Source organism: Ictidomys tridecemlineatus, unplaced genomic scaffold (assembly GCF_052094955.1).
Source record: "Ictidomys tridecemlineatus isolate mIctTri1 unplaced genomic scaffold, mIctTri1.hap1 Scaffold_154, whole genome shotgun sequence".
NCBI classification, from domain to species: Eukaryota; Metazoa; Chordata; class Mammalia; order Rodentia; family Sciuridae; genus Ictidomys; species Ictidomys tridecemlineatus.
The window spans coordinates 237,959-258,412 of NW_027521353.1; the positions used below are offsets into that span (position 1 = coordinate 237,959).

The 20,454-nt window shown below is 46.7% G+C and overlaps 2 pseudogenes; one reads left to right on the forward strand and one right to left on the reverse strand.

The window, feature by feature from the left end:
- Positions 1-371: 371 nt before the first annotated feature.
- On the reverse strand, positions 372-11,693 carry LOC144372737 (helicase MOV-10-like; annotated as a pseudogene).
- Positions 11,692-20,454, forward strand: part of LOC144372738 (uncharacterized) — a 56,543-nt pseudogene continuing 47,780 nt past the window's right edge.

Below are 20,454 nucleotides of genomic sequence, written 5' to 3' on the forward strand. Positions count from 1 at the left end.
GCAGCTTCCTATTTCCTTTGTCTGGTTCCTATCTTGGCTACAAGCCCAGAGTCCCATCTCTCTCTTCATTTCCAAGTTGCTTGCCAGACTGGCCCCCTGTTGGCAAAGGCAGGACTATGGTGGAAGGGTGGAGTCTTGGAGCAGAGATGAGGTCATGCCTGGCTTAGCCTGGGGGGTAGGTGAGGGGCATGGTCTCTAGTCTGGACTAAATTTAGTAACTGGTGGGTGGCTTCCCACTGAGTTTCCTCCCCTGGACATGGAGGCTGTGAGGAGATGTGGCCCTGGACAGGGTGTGACAGTCTCAGCCTCTTGCAGGTCAGCTTGGGGACACAGGAAGCTGGGCCCAAGAAGAGGAGACACGATCTAGAGGATTTTGCATAGAATAAGATTTTTTGTTTTCAGAGTTTTTCTTCCTTCCCCTTCCCCCATAACAATGCTAACAAGCAGCTTGATGTGTCATTCTCGCCAGCAGTGGAAGGGGTGGAATGGCTTGGTTGTAAACACCATCCCCCAGCCTTCCTGTCCCTTAGAGGGGCAGCCCAGCTGGATTCTGGTTCAGGATTGGGTGCAGCGGGCTAAGGCTTGGCTTGGTGTGAGAAGGCAGGCAGCTGTGTCTTCAGAGCTCATTCCTCCACTGGGGCTCCACTTGCAGGGACAGGCCCCCTTTACTCTCCCACTCCTGGGGGAGGTAGTCATGACCATGGGGCCCTAGAAAGAAAGGAGGTATGGTTTGTCTTCTTTACCTTCTCTTCCACCACTGTCCCCTGCCTGGTCCACCCTGGCCTAGTCATACCTAAGGTAGAGGGGCTGAGCTTGCTCAGATCTTGAAGTAAGTTCTGTCCATTCTGTAGGTCCAGTTTGGCAGGAAAGGGACACCCTGTATACCCTCTGTTTTCTTTACCGAACTCCAGGAATCTGTGGGGTACAGAGGTGTTGACACACAGAGCTATGCAGGCCTGGATGAGGAGTACCAGCACAGGCTGGAGGCGAGGCCTGGGTCCTGCCACATCTGAGCTTTGGTTGCTCAAGCTCTAAATGTCAGCTCACTTACAAATAAGATGGAGGTTTTATGAAGATTAACTGATCCTGAGGATTGAGCCATAAACAGGTACTAATGAAGATACAGCTGCCTAAGCTGGGGCTTGTGGCAACCATGAGGGATTACAGGGCAGGAATGCTCACGCTTTCCAGTCGGGGTCATGGCCCAAGAGAATGGGGTTGCCCACTATGAAGAGCAAAGCTTTGGCCCAGGTCACAGCCACGTTGAACCTCTGGAAGGAAGAAGTGGTGGGGTCATGGGAAGGAAAGGCCAGAGGAAGGAAGAATTCCTGCCACACACACCAGCCCTCCAACCTTGGGGTTCTTAAGGAAACCCAGGTTAAAGAACAGATCCAGCTGCACAAACCTCTGTCTGCTTCGCACAGTAGAGATGAAGACCACGCTGCATTCTTGGCCTTGGAATTCTTCCACAGAGTCCACCTAGAAGAGATAGAGGCAGGGCGTGAGAAGAGGTGGGTTCAAGGGGAACTTAAGGGATGTCTGCCACATGGCGCTTGAGCTGCAAGGAGGGTACACTGGGCAATTGTCAATCAGTGGGTGAGTGCTGCCACAGGGGACAAGAGGCATGCTCTGGAAGCACAAGCCTCAAGAGTAAAGCTAGCTCTGGGATTCGGGCCTGTAAAGTCATCAGAACAAAGCAAACAGTGTTTCAAAGAACACAGTAAATAAAAAGAGTGTTTCTAAAACTTTCCTGGAGATAATCAGCAAGTACTTGTTAAGACTATAGAACCTTGGGCCCTAACCCAGACTTCCTGATCAGAATTTTCCAAGGCAGATGTCTCCAAATCTCAAAAGAGTAGGTTTCAGGCTTGTACCTGAGGAGCTATAAAAAAATACTAGTGCCCTGGCTCTGCCCCCAGATATCAGTGTTAATTGGCTGGGAGGGGCCCTGGTAGTATTAAAATCCCTCCAGGTGATTTTTCTCTGTATTAAGAATCACCATCTCAGAGCAAGTGTTAAGCTACTGAGGGTGGAGATGAGGTGACAATATCACATGACAAATGGGGGTAGGCTGTGGCATTTGGACTTCATTCTTAGGGCAAAGACCTCAAACCTGCCCAATCACAGTGATGTGGGAGGTTGTTAAACATGCAGGCTTCCTGATCCCATGCCAGAACTATAAGCTGGAGCTTTGAGGAGCAAGAGGATAAGGAAAAACCCAGTTCTGTCCAAGGCAGTGGAGGTGGGACAGGGACATGGGCCAGACTGAAGCAGTGGCACAGGAGCTGAGGTCTCTGATTTGGGAAAAAGAAGGGTACAAAGAAGGTGAGAGTGAATGTGAAGTAGTGAGTCACCTTCAAGTCCTTCCAGTCTCTGAAGCTCCCTGTCAAGTTTGGTGATGCAATAATGGATTTTTCCACCTGGAATGAAGGGAAAGGCATCTTTCTCTTATGCAGTCACCTCAATTCAAGAGGAACCAGGCAGGAAGGAGGCCAGAGAGCTGGGGAGCAAAGAGGGAGGAGGAAGCTGACCTCTGCACTCTTCTGAGATATAGGGCCAGCAGAGGCCAGGGCTGTTCCAGAGGTATCACCTGGGGGAGGACCCATCCTTGCTGGGAACTGAGGGCCTGACCTGCTTCCGGTAATGGCGAGATGACTCCAATGCTTTGTGGGCTCAGGCAGGCTTTCCCCTTCTTAGAGGAAGGGGCCAGGAGCAGCTCAGGTAGGAGGTCACCGTGGCAGCCTCTTCAGGGTTGAAGAAGGATGGGCTATTGCACTCATGCTCATCTTTGCCCATCACACTATGAAAGATGATGGGAAATCCCTGGTCATAGGTTAGAAGAAACCCTCAGCTGGACTTCCCTGCTTCCCTTCCCTCCCACTCCAAAACCCTTGCAGGCAATAAGGAAGCTTAGGCCAAGGTGACAACTGGAGGGACCCCTGGTGTTCAGTGGAGCCTTTTCCTACCTTCAGTAAACAATCAAGATATGGGGGTGGGGGCCTGAGTCCTGCTCTTTCCAGCCTCACCTGTTGAGGCAGACCCTGTCAGCAGGAGAAGCACTCTTGATCCACCACATCTGCACAGGCCTGTAGCTCTCCATCGTAGTAGAGTTGGTTGGGAATGTCCAGGATGGTGGGATGGGACCTGAGAGGCAGGAGGGAGGGAGAGCTAGACCAAGGCCTGGATTACTTTTGTCCTGCCCTTGGGGGACAGGCTTTAGGTCCACACATGAGCATCTTGCTTCCTGCTTTCTGCATAGCAGGACACATTCACCTGCAAGCTCTCCTGCCAGGCATTGCACACCACATAAAGCAGAACTTGTGGGTCCATAGGGATCCAGTGAACAGTGAAATTATTATTATTTTTTTCAAATTACTTTTAAAAACTAAGATTTGCCAGGCATGGTGGTGCATGCCTGTAATCGCAGTGGCTTTGGAGGCAGAGGAAGGAGGATGACCAGTTCAAAGCCAGCCTTAGCAAAAAGCAAGGCACTTAAGCAACTCAGTAAGACCCTGTCTCTAAAAAATACAAAATAGGCCTGGAGATGTGGCTCAGTGGTCATGTGCCCAGTTCAATCCCTGGAACACTCCATCCCTCAAAAAAAAAAAAAAAAGAAAGAAAAAGAAAAACTAAGAAATTAGGGACTCAGCTTTCAATTTTGCCAAGGAAGGTCAGTACAAAAACAATGTATCACTTCCCATTACCCTTATTTGAGATAATATGTTAAATCCAAAAATAAAAGTAGTAACGACACAATAACATTTCCTTTCTGCAACTGTCCTATATGGTACTCATTCAAGCATTTTTAATGTCTAAACTTATTCAGTAAAAGAAGTATATAAACAGGGTGTGGTTCTGTGTGCTTGTAGGTCCAGCTAGCTATTCAGGAGGCTGAGGCAGGAGGACTGCCTGAGGCCAGCCTGGGGAACAAAGAGACTCTTAAAAAAAACAAAACAAAACAGAGCTGGCTATGTAACTCAGTGGTAGAATGTGCCTAGCATGTGTGAGAGCCTGGGTTCAATCCCCACCACTGCAAAACAAACAACCCTGCCTAGCCCTCTAATCTGACAATATGTTTATGAAAAACTATTCTTTTTCTCATTTCTCCTTGGATTGCCTGGAAATGCCATCCGAGACAGACATGAGACAAATCCTGGTGGCTGACCATCCCCATATCTAGATAATCTCAGTAGTCCAGAATAAAACCACTAGCTAAAGGAGGCCTCCGACCTTCCAGTCTATACTCCTTTCTGCATCACAGAGGCACAGAGCACCAGGAATGCAGACCACAGCCTCCTGCTGGAGCACAATGGGTACGAAGGCATGGGCTAGCAGTGGAGGGAGATGAGGGTGTGGGCATATCTGTAGTTTCATAGCAGCTTGGTTATGAACTGAGGTGATGAGCTTGGTCATAGCCATCAGGGCCCTTCTTGTACAGGGCATTGTAGGTGAGAAGCCATTCCAGCAGCGAGTACACCAGCCCATACTTCTGTGTCAGTGGGGACTGCAGCACAGGTCCCAGCTGTCAAGGGTCTCCAGCCAGCACCAGTTGCCCTCCTGGATTGCCTGTTTCCTTAACTTCCATCAGTCCTAGAAGGCAAAGGTGGTATGAGGAGAAAGGTAAGTGATGGGATCTCCCCATGCAGGGTGGCACACCTGTACCCCACTCTGAGCCGCTCACCTACTATGGCCACCAGACTCTCAGGTTCCATGCAGTGGCCAGCATCATCGATGAAGATGTGTGTGAAGTGATCAATGGGAAACTGGGCTTATAACAACCTGGGAGGTGTCAGGCCAGGCAGGGTCATCCCCAGGCACCCAACTACCAAACCTGAATGCTCACCCAATCTGATCCCTCACTCACCCACTGAAAACCCTTCCCCATCTTCCCAGCCCACTACCCTTTTATTTACACACACACTCTCCACCTGCTGGCCATGATGAGAGTGGTAATTAAGATGCAATATTCCTGCAGTTCCTTCTTGGCAGGAAACACATACTCCCCCATTTTCGCATCCCTGTTACAGTAGGGCTGTGGATTGTGAAGCAACATGAGGCATCAGCTTGGCTCTACCCATGCCCACCCTCACTCTGTCACTGGGCCACTTTATAGACATGGAAACTGAGGCCCAGAGAGGGTTCTCACCCACCCAAGGATGAGGATCCAAGTCTCCCTACTTTTCTGGTTTACCCTTAGAATCTCCCAGACATCTGCCATCCCTTGACCCTCTGCACTTCCCTGACCTTAATGTCCTCAGGTACCATGTAGATGTCCCTGCTGGGGGCCAGGAGGCAGTAGATGGAGCTGGGCAGGTGGACCCAGAGCCGCTGACAGAGAAGGTCAGCACCCGAGTTGGATGGAACGCAGGCTAGGATGTGAGCTTCGGGCAAGTGCTTCACCACCTGAGATGCGGACAGGTAGAGTGTGGGAAGCAGTTTCCCAAACTCTGGTGACTCACACTGGGGCAGTGAAGCATCTGCCTCCCACAGCCAAGGGAGGCAGTGATATAAATGACAAGTTCTATCCTGGAGCCCTGCTAGTTCAATTAGCACTTTGACGTGGGACAACAACTGCAATAAAACACACAAGTCTATGAATACCAAAATGCAAAAAGTCACTCCAAGAGCCACACAGTGCCCAACCTACCCAACAGTGCTCAACAGCCACACTGACTCTAGCTCCCCACTTTTTTTAAAAAAAAATTGTAGTTGTAGATGGACAGAATGCCTTTATTTTATCTGTTTATTTTTATGTGATGCTAAGGATTGAACCCAGTGCCTCACCCATGCCAGGCAAGTGCTCTGCCACTGAGCTACAGCCCTAGCCCTCCCCACCTACTTTTGATGGCTGCTGAGAAACAAGAACTTTCAGGGAGATGAAGGAAATCAGAATTTGGGGAAAACCGCTCCATCTGGGGGAGTCAAGGATATAGGTCCCAGGTTTATCCTCAAGCCTCACCTGCTTAATGGCCTCTACTAATGTGACAGTCTTGCCAGTGCCTGGAGGCCCAAAGATGATGTAGGGGGCTGGATGTGTGGTGTCCATAACAATGTGCTTTATGGCCTGCAGCTGCTCTGGGTGTGACTCCAGACTCCAGTCATACAGCCTGGCAGGGAGGCCGGGAATCCGAACTTCAACTTATCCAGCCAGCATCCCAGAGGCCTCTAGGACTCCATCCCCAAGCCCCACACTCCAACCAGCCCTGGAGTCCCCTGCCCTCAGTCTCACTTGAGCTTCACATCTGAGGGCAGCAGCAGGACCCCACAGGAGGCCACAGGAAAAAGCATGGACCACAGCAGCCAGCACCCTGTCAGTTCCAGGGCCTGATGCTGGACCTGCAGGGGCTGGCGGTTGAAGGTGAAGTTCACCTTGAAGGTCAGCCCATCCACAAATCGGTTCAGGAGGGTTTGGATAGGGAGAAAGGTAGAGTAGTTCCAGTTAGGTGGGCCAGACAGTAAAAAGCCAGGACCTCCCTCCACCTCCCTCTGCTACACTCCCTCTTTCCAAGACTTCCATAAAAGCTCCCTAGGACAGGCAGCTGTTGAGGTAGCTCAGAGTTCCCTGGAAGAAAAGCCCCTGCCCTGTGCTTGGGATCCACTCATCTTAGGAGAAAGCCTCTCGTCTCCCCTGGCCTGAGGGAGAAGACTGGAGAAGGGTTCCCCCAACACCCACCTCATGGAAAAGCTCAGTTTGACATGGTCCAGTTCCACCTTGTGCATGAAGCCCTTGTAGGTTATGGGGTCCTCCTGGTGTATCTCAGAGGACAGAGGGAAAACAGGTGGTCCCTCCGCAGCACTGAGGGGTGGCTCTCGGTCACACCAGGAACCTACAGGGTGTGAACGTAAGCAAGCTTCTGTCCCAAGCATGGTCACTGAAGGACCCAACCCCCAGGCTCTCCAGATCTCTGAGGGACGAGAACTGAGGCTCTGGCCTTCTAACCCAAGACTCAGAGAGCTGTGTTTTCCCTATTTCCCTTCCTCTCCCACCAGACAGGAGTTGTGGGGACAGGAAGAATACAACCTTCCCCAGCTGCTCACAGGTTCAGAACTCCAGGGTGCTAGTTTAAGGCCTGGCAGACACTTCCCACTCTACTCAGCTGCCCTCTCACCAGCTCAGTTCTACTCTGCCTTTAAAATATTGTTAAAACTCATCTCCTGTAGTCATCTTGCCCTGATCATCCTTGTTCTCTCTTCCCACCTGCATTTGTGTGGAGAAATTCATTCTCATGGGCAATTCTGGTCTAAGGTACACACATTCAAAATCTGTGTGCTAGAAAGGGGCCTAAGAATTATCCAGTCCAGCTCTGTGCTTTTTAGATAAGGAACCTATGGCTCAGAGAAAGCAAGGATCTTGCCCAAGATCACACAGCCAGTAGTAGCAAAGTCTAGATTAAAACCCCAATGTCCTGCTCTGACACCATTTTGGGCAAAGGATGCCCACCCTACCCCTTGCTGACCCCTCTGGGACAGGAACCATTTCATCCTTCTTCTAGTTTGCCCTGTATTTAGGAATGGCCTATAGAGGTTGGCTGACTTGAGCCTGCCCTCCCTGCACCTGATCTGAGCCCCAACCTCCAGAGTGAGCAGCCTGGGGTTCTGGTCCACGGAGTCCCAGGTCATGGGCACTGATTCCAGGTCATAGTGCCAGATGTCGTGCTCCATCTGCAGCTCCTCCAGGTGCAGCAGCAGTCAGAGTTTCACCTCATAGTTCCTCTACGTCAGGGCTGTCTCCAGCTGGGCCCTGGCAGTGATGGTTGGAGGATGAAGTGGGAAGGGCAGGAAAGGGACAGGTCAAGCACCCCCATGACCAGGAGCATTTACCCTCTCCCATTTGCAACTAGGAACACACCAGGAATCAGAGAAGACCAGAAGGACAGAGAAATGGATTGGGTCAGAGGCCTTGAAGAAGGGAGCCCCAACTCTTGCTTCCTCCGATGTCCTTGATCCAACCTCAGACCTGACTTGAGTATCCGTGGTAGATCTTATGGTGGAAACATTCTTCCCCAGATCTTCCTTCCATGACTCACACCCTAACCTCATTCAAATGTCATTCTCTGTTCAAATGTCACCCTCTGTTCAAATGTCACCTCCTCAAAGAGGCCAGGACTGACTGCTCTCTGTAAAACATCACCAATTCATCCCCTTGTCCTGCTTTGGTTTTACTTTAGCATTACTTGAGTTCTTCAAAGCACTCACCAGAATATGGAATGTACAAGAAAAAATAAAAGAAATGATCAGTGCTCACTGTTCCCCACCAGAATGGGCAAGGCTCATTTGGAACAGCACCTGGCAAGAGGGCATACTCAGCAAGGGTGAACGAATAGAGCCTGGGAGGCTGGACAGACATCCAAAGCAACAGGCAGAGGCCAGCAGGGAGAGAGAAGACGGGAGTGGGGTATCGAGGGGAGGCACTTACTTGATCTCAGCAATCTCCTTTGAGGCAGTGAAGATACTTGTTCCCTGAAGACGGATGGGGAGCAGCTGCCTGAGGCATGGGGGTGGGTACTAGGTCCCCAGTTCCATACTTAGCTTCAAGTCATAGCCTTTAGCACTGCAGAAGTCGGGGGAAAAGCTTTCATAAACATTGAACTTGTCACCTTCAAGACTCTGGGAATGCCCCTCCGTGGAGGATGCACAAGGACCCCTGTGATGCCATTGCCAAAGGGTGGTTGGCAGCCTCTGCCCAAGGACATGGAGCTCACTAGCTCATGTGGCTGCTCGGTCCATGGCTGGACCAATTTTGGAAAGCCCAATACTTGGAATATTTAAAAAATATTATTTATAATACATTTTCATTATTAAAAAAGAATCTGGCAAAAAAAGTATAACATTTTTACCATCCTGAGACAGCCAATGTTAATTTTGGGGGGTATTCAGGCTTCCAGGTTAATATATATATATATATATATATATAGTTTTTGTTTTGAGGTACTAGAAATTGAACCCAGGGGCACTTTACCACTCAGCCACATCCACAGCCAGCCCTTTTTAATTTTGGTTTTCAAACAGGGTCTCAGTAAGTTGCGTAGGGCCTCACAAAGTTGCTGAGGCTGGCTTCAAACTTGTAATTCTTCTGCCTCAGCCTCCTAAGTCACTGGGATTATAGGAATGTGCCACTGCACCTGGCACCTATACATTATTAAATAAAAGTGAACAATTATCTAACTGTGAAAGTCCTACAGTATTTTGTAAGTAGCTAACTATGTTGAAAAGATGTTTACACATGAGTCCATTCACATGACGTCCAGCATAGGGAAATTTATGGAGACAGAGATAAAGTGAGTGGCTGCTAAGCACTGAGCAGGTGGGTGAGTGATAAAAGGGTGGAAGCTGAAGGGTATTGGGTCGCTCTTCTTTGGCATAATAAAATGTTCTAAAACTGACTATAATAATGGTTGCACATATCTGTGAACATACTAAAAAAAATCACTGACCTGTATGATATGTGAATTATTTCAGTAAAGTTGTTTTAAAAAAGAGAGAGATCTGGGTGCGGTGGTGCATGGCAATAATCCCAGCAACTCAGGAGGCTGAGACAGAAGGATCAAAAGTTCAAGGCCAGTCTCAACAACGTAGCAAGACTCTGTCTCAAAATAAAAAGGACTGGGCCTATAACTCAGTAGTAAAGTGTTCCTGATTTCAATTCCTGTACTACCAATTTTTTTAATTTAAAAAGAGAAGAGAGGGGGCTGGGTAGAACATGGGCTTAGCATGCATGATTTTGATCCCCAATGCTATGAGAGAGAGAGAGAGAGAGAGAGAGAGAGAGAGAGAGAGAGAGAGAGAGAGAGAGAGAGAAAGAGAGAGAGAGAGGTGTGTCTGTCTATAATGGGCTGCCTGATAATTCATTACACAGTGAAAACACTTCTTAAAAAATGTTTTTATACTGTCCTTGCTCTTGATACTGTCCTGCAATTTGCTTCCTAGGCAGAAAAATTTTTCTGAGCCCAGAGGAGGGAATAAAGGGGCCCCTGGTTCCCAGCTCTGGGCTTTTCCCAAGGGCCCACACTGTTGTGATAAAGACATGCCAAGACCCATCAGGTCTGGATGGAGGGCTTACAAGTCAGGTCTTTCTCCTTCCTCTATCCAGTTGGTCAACACAGGGTTTCCAGTGATCCAGGTGCGCTTGAAGGGAGTCGTGGGCTTCAATTGTGCAGCCAGAGGGCTGTGGGCAATGGCAGCCAAGAAACGGGAAATGTAGAAAGTGCCAGCTTCTTCTGATCCCGACTCCCAGCAGCTCCCAGAGCACCGTGGCTGGAAAGTAGCCCACAAAGCTGGTCTTACATTGCACATGCAACTCATAGCATTCACCTGCAGAAAGAAGGCTGAGTGAATGGGAGGGGGGAGGAAAGGCAGAGACCCTCCCACCAACATACTGACCCCGACACTCCCCCATCCAGACCCATCCTGAGAGGAGACCTCTGGACAGCCACAGTGTGTGCTCCAAAGCTGCAGCCCTGCTAGGACAAGCCCTGCCCACCAGAGTTCTTTCCTTTGGAAAGCTACTCACCAGGGCCCAGCAGGCAGGGCAGCTTCTGGTCACCATAGTAGAAGGCAAACTGGGGTGTCTAGCAGAGAGGGAAGAGGTGACTGAGGGTAGCAGGTTTTGTTTCCTCTGTTCCGGAGCCTCAGGGTCAGCACCTCCTTGTGGTTCAAATCCAGGCAGATAAGGAGCTGCTCATCTTGTGCTTCTTGGGGCCCCTGGACTTCCACATTCACCCCATGCTTCCCGTGAAGATTCTCAGCCCTGGGGAGAGTGGGAGTCAAGGGTGGGGGCCAGGGCAGGAGGGGCCTGGGATGGGGAATGCCCTGGGGAGAGTGCCAGCCATGCTCCCACCTGCAGCCAAGCCCCCCACCTGCTTCCCCCATTCCTTAAGGAAGAGGCCTCCCCACAACCTGAGCAAATTACTCTTTTCTTGGTTAGACAGCCCCTTCCCCTATGCCCTGAGCACCCCTCACAAGCAAGTGTGTGTGCACCAACAAACACACACACACACACGGACACACACGGACACACACCTGTCATAAAAGTTCTTGGCTAGCAGTGACTTGTGGTGCTTGCTGATATCTCCTTGTGGTGCTTGCTGATATCTCCTCTTTTCTGGGAGCCGCGAGTCAGTCCAGCGGTCCAGTTTGAAGAACCTGACCCGAGTCTTGGTGATGTAGGCCAGATTTGCCTTGAGAAGCACTCAGACTGAACCCAGAGATTCCAGTGTGTGACCGCAGTGCAGCTTCTGAGGCTCCCAGGGCAGCCTAGGGGAGGAGACAGGTCTCCCAAAGATGAATGGGCACTACCCAGGCAAAAGAGGGAGGGCACTGTGAGTCAAGGTGAGGGGGTGTGACCTTGCTACCTGGGCCGTTACTGCACCTCTGGGAGCCTTGCTTCCTTCCTTTATGAAATGGGAATGGCAAGGCTTGCCTCTTTTAAAGGTTGCTGTGATCCTCACCCAAGATAGTAGCATTGCGGCAAGCCACTTAGCCCAGCACCTGGCACATAGAAGACCTCAGTAATAGTGAGTGATGATTAGTATCACATAAAGTTTGGTTGCACTAAAGTGAGAAGTGCGAGGGGAGTGGCAGGAGGCAGCAGAGGTAGGCAGGGCCCACGATTCGGGCCTGGGGTGCGTAGGCCCTTACCTGATCTTGAAGTCGGGGTTATAAATGGTTCGCAGCTGCTTGCAATCTGTCTCCATGTCCAGTCCTCCTACGACTAGGAAGCACTGGCCCGTCTCCCCGGAGCTGCCGGCAGCTGAACATATTGGGCATCGTAGTGGCGGCTGCTGCCCAGGCAGGAGGGTCCGTGGAAATGAAACTGAAAGTCCCCGCTGCGGCTGGATGTTGGCGGCCCTGCGACAAGGGTGCAGAAGTGGGAAGCTCCCTACCTCTGAACCCCTGCTCCTGCAAGCTCCCTTTCCCCTACCAGGCTTCTCTCCGCTGTTCTTTCCCTACCTGAGCCTTCCCTTCGTTCTCTTCCTCTTATCCCCTCCCCCTCTTCACATTAACTCTTTACTAAGGAGTCTGAACCCTCCCTCAGGGCCCCCCCCCTTACCCCAAGCTCCCTCCCCTGGCTTCCAGCCAGTATCTGAATGTGGCCATCGCCAAGGGCCCCCAAACAGCCCAGGAGGACCTCTGAACCTCTGCTGGGGATACTCCCTAGCACTGGAGGCTACTCCCACCCTCCACAGCCTCAAGACTTATTGAAAAGCAGAAGTGCTTTGGGTCAGCTGCAGCTGGACTAGGGCAGCTCATCCAGCACTTCCCAGAGACTGGCAGAGACATAAACCAGCATGCCAGCCAAGCGGGCATCAAGCCCTATTCCCCCATATTCTCTGCTGGGCTCAGATGCAGGGAGGAAGGCATGAGTCAAAGAAGTTTGGGGTGAAAGAACTAGGAGTCTCTGAGATAAAGGTGCCTGCCTATATGTGGGAGAGAGGGACAAGGGGTTCTGCCAGGACGAACAGTCATTTTCTTCACCACACAGGCTTCATTATGTTGAAAGGCTGGTGATTCTTACCCTTGACCCACATATTTGGGCACTTAATTACACTCCAGTCTGTATTGCTCTTTAAGTGTTAGTAGTATTTAAGTAAAGGTTGCCCCAGTCATCAAAATAAACTTAGGTCCCTGAGAGCAAGGTACTGTTATGTTAGGCAATAAATGGTTAACAGCAACAGCATGAGTACCAGGAAGAGAAACTGTTTAGACAAATAAAGGGGTGGAGCTACCACCAAAACAAATATAGCAAGCCTTTTGCGTGTTTATCCTCCAGAAAGAAATAACAGAAACCCACAGTAGGATGGGATAAAGATAATTATATAAAAAATTAAATACACCATAAAGAAGTTTCAAATATATCACAGCTTGTGTTGTTCTCAAGTAGTTCTCCATAGGAGGCCACACAATCTAACCTAATGTGAGGAAATGTCCAGAAACCAAGTCATTCTCCAGCTGGGCAAACCGTGTACCTTCTTCCAGGCCAACAGTATAGGAACGCCAGGAATAAGGAATAACAGGCTTTAGCAACAGGAAATGCAATGTCAGTGAGAATCAAAGCTACAAGGATGGGGAAGATTAAGCAGGGGAAAACGTTATGTTGTAGAAATTGATTATGCAAAGTAGAGGAAAAAACTAGGAGAGCAGCCAAATATTTTACCCTTTTTCCCCCTCCCCCAACTACCCGATGAAGCCCCAGAGGAGTACAGATGGTGAACAAAAAATTGCTGTTGCTTACCATCTCAAAGACCTATTTTTCCACATGCTGATATGTGTCCTATATGTCAGAAAGAGAGAAAGATGAATATGTATTTTTTAGTTGTTTCAGCAAAATCTTGTATCTATTATCTCTAGTCTCAGATCCGAGATCTATGTACTAGTGCAAATAAGAATGGTTTCCATCAATGAACTACATATAAAGCAGGAGTGACAACTAAGGCCTTGTGAAATTTATCACACAAATCAACAGGTAAACCAAGTTTAGATTCCAGATGAAATAAATGGGCAATAAATAAAATCACATGTGTTTAAAAAAAAGTACAAGGACTGGTTGATTGTGTCAAATTTCATTCACTTAAGAAAACAATGAGATGTTGAGAGATGGTTCAGTTGAAGAGCAATTGCCCAGCATGTGTGAAGCACTGTGTTTGTTTCTCAACACCATATATAAATAAATAAAAATAAAGTTCTATCAAAAACTAAAAAAACAAATTTTTTTTTATTTTATTTTTTAGTTCTCGGCGGACACAACATCTTTGTTGGTATGTGGTGCTGAGGACCGAACCCGGGCCGCATACATGCCAGGCGAGCGCTACCGCTTGAGCCACATCCCCAGCCCAAAACAAAATATTTTTAAAAAAGAAAACGAGGGCATCAGGATAGAGGCTTCAAGTGCCGCAGTCTGGCTGGGCACAAAATCACGAGCCACTCACACCTTGTAGATTCAAAGAGCAACTCTTTATTCTGGAAACTCTCACCGGCACTCTACAGACACATTCTGGGAAAATCCATGTTCTGGCCAAATTCCACCTCCACTGGGCTCTGTCTCCCAAAAATACTCTCTGAATCCTGTGAGAACTCAACGGTAACTCAGGCAGCAGGATACGCCCTATTCCCAGCAGGAATAACCTTAAACCTGGAACCGTCCTAAACCCCAATCCTCCCTAAACCCAGATCTGCCCTGGTCCTTGAGCAAGGTCACCTTACATGCAATGTCACTGCAAATGACCAAGGCAAGCCCATTTCCACAATGGAGAGTCCTTCTAAGCAACATGGGGTACGCTGACAAGGAAATTGCCATGCATCATACCTACTTGGCTAATGGCTCTCAGCATTCAAGGAGATTGACCAGCTGCTGTTAGAGTTCAGCCCAGAGAGAAGTGCATTGACACTTATCACTGTATATATGGTTAAAGTAATTTGTGAATAAATATGTATATATTTTTTATTTATGGAAATTATATCACAGTTACATTAAAATTATTTAACTTTTCTGTTTTCTGGTCTTATAAAAAACAGCTTGAGATTTAAACTCATTAGCAATTCCCTGAATCAGCAATGTTCCCATATTCCTCCCCTCAAAAAAAGTGACTCAATAAGTATAATTTTAAATTTTCTACTATTCACATTAAAAATGAAAACAAAAGTCAGTCACAGTGGAGTGCCCCTGATTTCATTTCCTTGTTTTCTTGCCTCAAATGGGCCTGGAGGTATTGCTAAGCTTGTACAGTGCTTGCCTTGTAAGCATAAGGCCCAGGATTCATTCCCCAGGATCATGAGGTGGGGGGAAGGGGAGGGAGGACAAAGGAGTTTAATGAAACATTTGGAATGTGTCTATGGATGATTTAAATAAAATGGTCTTACATATGAAAAAAAAAATTGTGGACCCATTACAGTTAGTCTCCAGTGTCTGACAAAATAAATCCTCCTATGGAGCAGTTCATTTCTGAGTTTCCTCTGGGAAATCAAGTGGGAAATATACCAGCAGCTGAAATTTTGGAAATTCTGTTTTCTCCATTCATGGTATCTTCAATCATGGCCCCAACCCATGTGCATAGCTTTGTTCTGGCAACCTGGCATTTCCCCAGACTGTATGCTAATGATTGCTGTGATTATCAGGAGAGAATCCCAAATCCAGGTGTGATTTTTGTTTCTTTGCATAAGGCTTTGCTGGTATATAGGTGATTGAGTTGTTTTTTCTTCCTGAAATTTCTGAGAAGCAGAACATCAAATTCAGAATGCTGGAACTGATCTTTAGCTTTATATTCGTATCTCAGAATATATCCTATATTTTCATTTTCTTGTTCACATTCCTAATGCTAACTTTATTACTCCACAGTATAATAAACAGTTTCTCCTATTATATTTCAGACACAGTATTGTGTAACTATTTTCTCCAACACTAGATGGCACTGTTTATGGGATTTTTCTCTGTTGTATTTTATATGAGAGGAAAAAAAAGAGAAGATCGCTTGGCTCATTTGTAAAACAATGCTCATTTCTGCCCCCTCTTTGTCTTTCATAGATACAGATACCTTATTGGAAAGTCTTTGAGTGGGATTTCCCCATTGTAGACTTGACAGGATGATGTGTCCTCGTGTCACTTTTATACTTTCTCTTGGCTCAGAGGTTTCTGAGCTATCCACAGCTCTCATGTCTATATACTTTGGAGTGTTTAGCTAATTTGAGTCTCAGTGTCCTCTGTTGCCAAGAGAAAATGGTCTGAAATATGGTATAAGGGTTAACAGGGGAGTAGTTAGATGCCCTGCAGTTACAAGTAATCTCCTGGTACACCCTTCATTTGAAGAAACTTTATTTCTTCTTCTTTTTTTTTTTTTTACTACTGACAATTCTGCTACATAAAATTTGGCATGCAGTTGTTTCTTTATCTTCCTGATTCTAATACCTTGAAATTACACCCAGAATCAATTTAACCATATTATACGTTAGTTGTGTTTTAAATGGTTCAGAGTTTACACTATTTTCAAAAATGACATTTTTAAACTTACATTCTCACCCACAGTGTACAAGGGCTTTCTTTTTCCTGTAGTTTCTTGAGTCTTGGTTATTATTAAATTATTGACAAAAGCTGTTCTCTCTCTTTTGGGGGAAAGGCTATTGGGAAATAAACTCAGGGACACTCAAACACTGAGCCACATCCCAAAGTCTATTTTGTGTTTTCTTTAGAGACATGGTCTCACTTAGTTGCTTAGTTCCTCACTGTTGCTGAGGCTGGCTTGGAACTCTCAATTCTCCTGCCTCAGCCTTCTAAACTGCTGGAATTATAGGTATGCACCACCATGCCTGGTGATAAAAGCTATTTTAACAGTGGTGCTTTGTATACAATTGTCCACTGTTTGACTTGTGCATCAAATCCCTGATGAAAGATTGTAGAGTTCAGTCTGCATGAAGCCAAAGAGAGTGTGTGTTACAAACCTTTTGGGAGATTAATGGGCAAGTATTATTTATAACACCTTCTCTACACTATTGCTTGGGATTTTAACAGCCCATTGAGAAACTTGTACAGCAATGAGAAATGACTGGATTGTGATCTAGGGGAGATTTGCACGTGTTCAGTAAGCTTACTCCCAGCGCTTGAGGATTTAAAATGGCTTTATATTTGGGGTCCTTCAGCCTAAGCCTCTCACTATTCTTTTGCCACGTAGGTTGGGAATCTTTGTTTTATGTGAGACAATTAGTTTCTTTCATTGAACAGAAGCTATTAAGAGATAATACATTCAGTGATGAAAATTTTTCCTTCTGGAAATAATTGGCAGTCTTGTGATTTTTACAGGGGAAAACCCAAGATTGGAGCTCTTCGTTTGCTGAACACTCATTAAGGTAGAAGCCAAGTTCTTTTAGATTTAACTTCTCTCTCCTGATCCCAGGAGTTAAAGTCCATGGAGGTCCTTGCCTGAACATAGACAACTATCACTTTTTCTCTGATCTTAGCACTTATGAACGTGTAGATCCTTTCACAGCACAATGTAAATTAAAATAGAAAGCACAGAAAACTGTTTAGTTAGGGTGTCATATAAATGGTCCCAATCTTGCTTTTCTCAGGGTGACACTGGCTATTGATGTTTTTGTTTCAATTATGTAGCATACTGTCTAAGGCTGGACTAAGGCCTAAGTCTACCCTAGCTTTTTTATATCATTAAGTGGCAGATATGTTCCCAGTTGTGCACAGATATAAATCTCTCAACAAATAAACACACACACACACACACACACACACACACACACACACACACACACACACATGAAAGTGGATTAAGAACAAAGATTTGCTTTACGAAATCTATCCCCCAACAAACTGAATAGCCAAGATGCAAAGAAAGCACTGAGACCAGTGGTGGTGGTGGCAGCTGCTAAGGCAGATTTGTTGGGCTGGTGGATTTATTACAGGAGTACTCCTGGTTGGATGGGAAGGCTCAAGCTTATGCTTTTCCCTCTTTCCGCTTTTCTCTCTCTACCTCCTCCCACCCATCTCCCATAAGTACTGATAGACAAAAGGTGACTAAGGAGAGGTGGGGAAAATATCTTTGGCTGGTGATATCAGAAAGCTGTTTGAATTCTCAGCGAGGAGGGAGGCAAGAGACGTTGAGAGACGGTAAAGCTCAGTATTGGCTGTGCGCGCTGGCGAGCTGCGCTCCATCTCCCCGGGGTATGCGCTAGAGAGTTGCCGGTCCCCAAGCTCGCGCCTGCAAGATGTCCCCCTGCGTGCTCCTGGGCGCGCGCACCCGCTGCCAGCACTCATTCTGTGCGCTGAAAAGCTGGCCTGAGGTTCCTTGTGCGCCACGAGGTTGGGGAACCTTCTAGGAACTCTGTCTCCAGAGGGCGGGTGTGTGTGAGGGCATGTGAGGAGAGCAGCTGGGTGGGAGAAGAGGGAGGGCCCTAAGGGCGGGCGGGAGAGAGAGAGGGGCGGGCAAAGAGAGCGAGAGAGGCCGAGCATGAGAGAGAGGGAGAAGGGCGGGAGGGAGAGGGGCAGGCGGGAGAGAGAGAGGGGGTGGGCAAAGAGAGAGAGAGGGGTGAGCTGGAGAGATGGAGAGGGGCAGGCAAAGAGAGAGGGGGCAGACAAAGAGAGAGGGGCGAGGGGAAGAAAGAGGGAGAGGGGCAGGCCGGTGAGAGAAGGAGCATGCTGGAGGAGTGTGCCATGGAGATCCAGCCAGGGCCATGCCTGCAGGTAACCACTACTCAATCCCAGGCAAGTGCCAAAAGTGGTAGTTTCTGAGTCTGGGAAGGTTTTGTGTGCTTGGTTCCTACTCTCGGGCTGGCAGCGACCAACTATAAAAGAAACTGTGAGGCGGGGGTCCTGTGGGGTGGGGGGGCGTATGGTGAATGGGAAGGCGACTCTGAAGGGTGGGAAGTAAACGCTGGACTTGACCATCCTTCTCTTTCTGTCTTTCAGCACGTACCTTGCTCAGCGAGAGAGCTGTCATTTCAGCATCAGGATTCAGAATTGATCCAGGCCACGCAGAAGGGGCTATATCTCAGCTTCCATTGCTGTGGGTCTTGGCCTGGAAATAGTAGTTTTTCTCAGCAAGGACACAATTAACATCTAATTTGTTCAGGTTCGGTACAGGTTATGTAGGGACAGCAGTGAAGCGACCTAGGTTGGTAATCTTGCATTTATTTCTGCATGGGAATGGGATCATGTTTGTGGCATCTAAACTTTTGTTTTGTTTTGTGGTCTTAATGTATCTTTTTCTTTTTCAAGTTTCCCCTAGTAACAAGCTTGGGGAACAAGTGGGATGAAACCCGGGAAAACCAAGAGAAGGACCTGATTCTCCATGTAAGAGGGAAGGAAAAGATAAATTTCCACTGCCCCGCCCCATATTTTATTATTTATTTATTTAGCCTCCTAAACTGTAGGCTCTTGAAGTATTTGCTGAACTAGCTTCAAATATGGGCTGCAAAAATATCATTGGACTCCTTACTATGTCTCTGCTTGTAGACTCAATTGGTGGTTTGCAAAACAAGTGCTCAAATAGTTCAGTGATGTGTGGGAGGAGACCATAAAGGGTAATTCATTTCAAGTGTGGAGTCTTCTTAAGGGTGAGTTGCTTGAGCTACAGGTAAAGTTTTAAAGCAATTTACCATCATTTTGTCTCCTCGCTCTTCTGCATTTTTGTTTCTCTTTTATTTCTCTATCCTGGGGCAATTGTGTAGCCACAAAAAAGATATTTTATTAAAATGTTAGAGTGAAAACAGCTGAGTGAAAACAACATAGTGGTTTGAAATATTAAAATTGGCCCTTTGTTCCTTAATACATGTTAATAGAATGACCCTCTTCAAGGCTTTCTTTTCTAGGATAAGCGTTTAAAGAAAAACCCTGTAAGGGAAACGTTAATCATTTCCTAGCTGGCTTTAAGAGTATTTGCAGGAACAATCACCAGTGAGAGAAACTTGGGTGGCATTTTTGTTTTGTGTCATTTTTGGTTCATTAAAACAATTTTAATTCATTGAAACAAATGTGCAAAGAAAATATGGTTTATATGTTCAGGGCAAACTCTATAAAACAAACACATTTTTCTTAAAAAACAAAGAACATTCAGCAATACAAAGAAGGTACACATTTTATTTATTTCAACTTCCAGAGATTGAAATCATGGTATCTCCAAAACATTTTGGTCAGTTCTGTAATTTTATCCAGACAAAAATACAGATTAATGATAGATATGTAATAAAAATTAAGAAAAACTGCTTTGCACAGTTTGTGCTTTAAAAAAATGAAAGAAAAGTAAGGTTTAAATATGCTTCTATTTTACATTTAGTGGTTTCTCACATTATCCTTTAACATAGTGATTTTGATGTTTCTAAGAAATTCTTAAATGTCAAAACTCAGTGATGTAAGAATAACATCCAAAGAGAATTTTAAAAGGCTTAATTCTAAATGGAAAAGAGCACTCATTCTCGGGATCATTTCTATTCAAGTAGAGTGCAGGGCTGGATCAGAAAAGAAAGCTACCCTTAATAAAGTGTTTCAGCCTTCACACTGTTTCCTGTAACCTTCATAAATCACAGGTTCCTGAGCTGGCCTGATGATGAGCCTGCTGAGGTATATTTATAGCAGATGATTTGTAGATGATAAATATGCCAAGAAAGACATCATCTCCAGTAACCCCAGGCTCCACCGAGTTCCTCAGGGGTTCATAATTAAGACTCATAAAAGAACCCTGGATGTGGAGAATGTGTTCTCTGAACCCTGACAATAGTACAGTCCAAAGGAAAACCAAGGAGTAATCACTTTGTTTCATGTTTGCACAATGTTCCACATAAAATCTTTACCTACATATTGATTCAACAACTAAAGAGAATAGCAGTTTGCATACCTAGACTCTGTGTCTTTTCCTTCCTATTGACATAGGTTCCTTTTTATGCTTTAAAGTATTTTAAAATCACCATTTCAAATTATAAGCTGCTTAACCTCTTAAGTCCCAGTGCATGTTCATGACATCT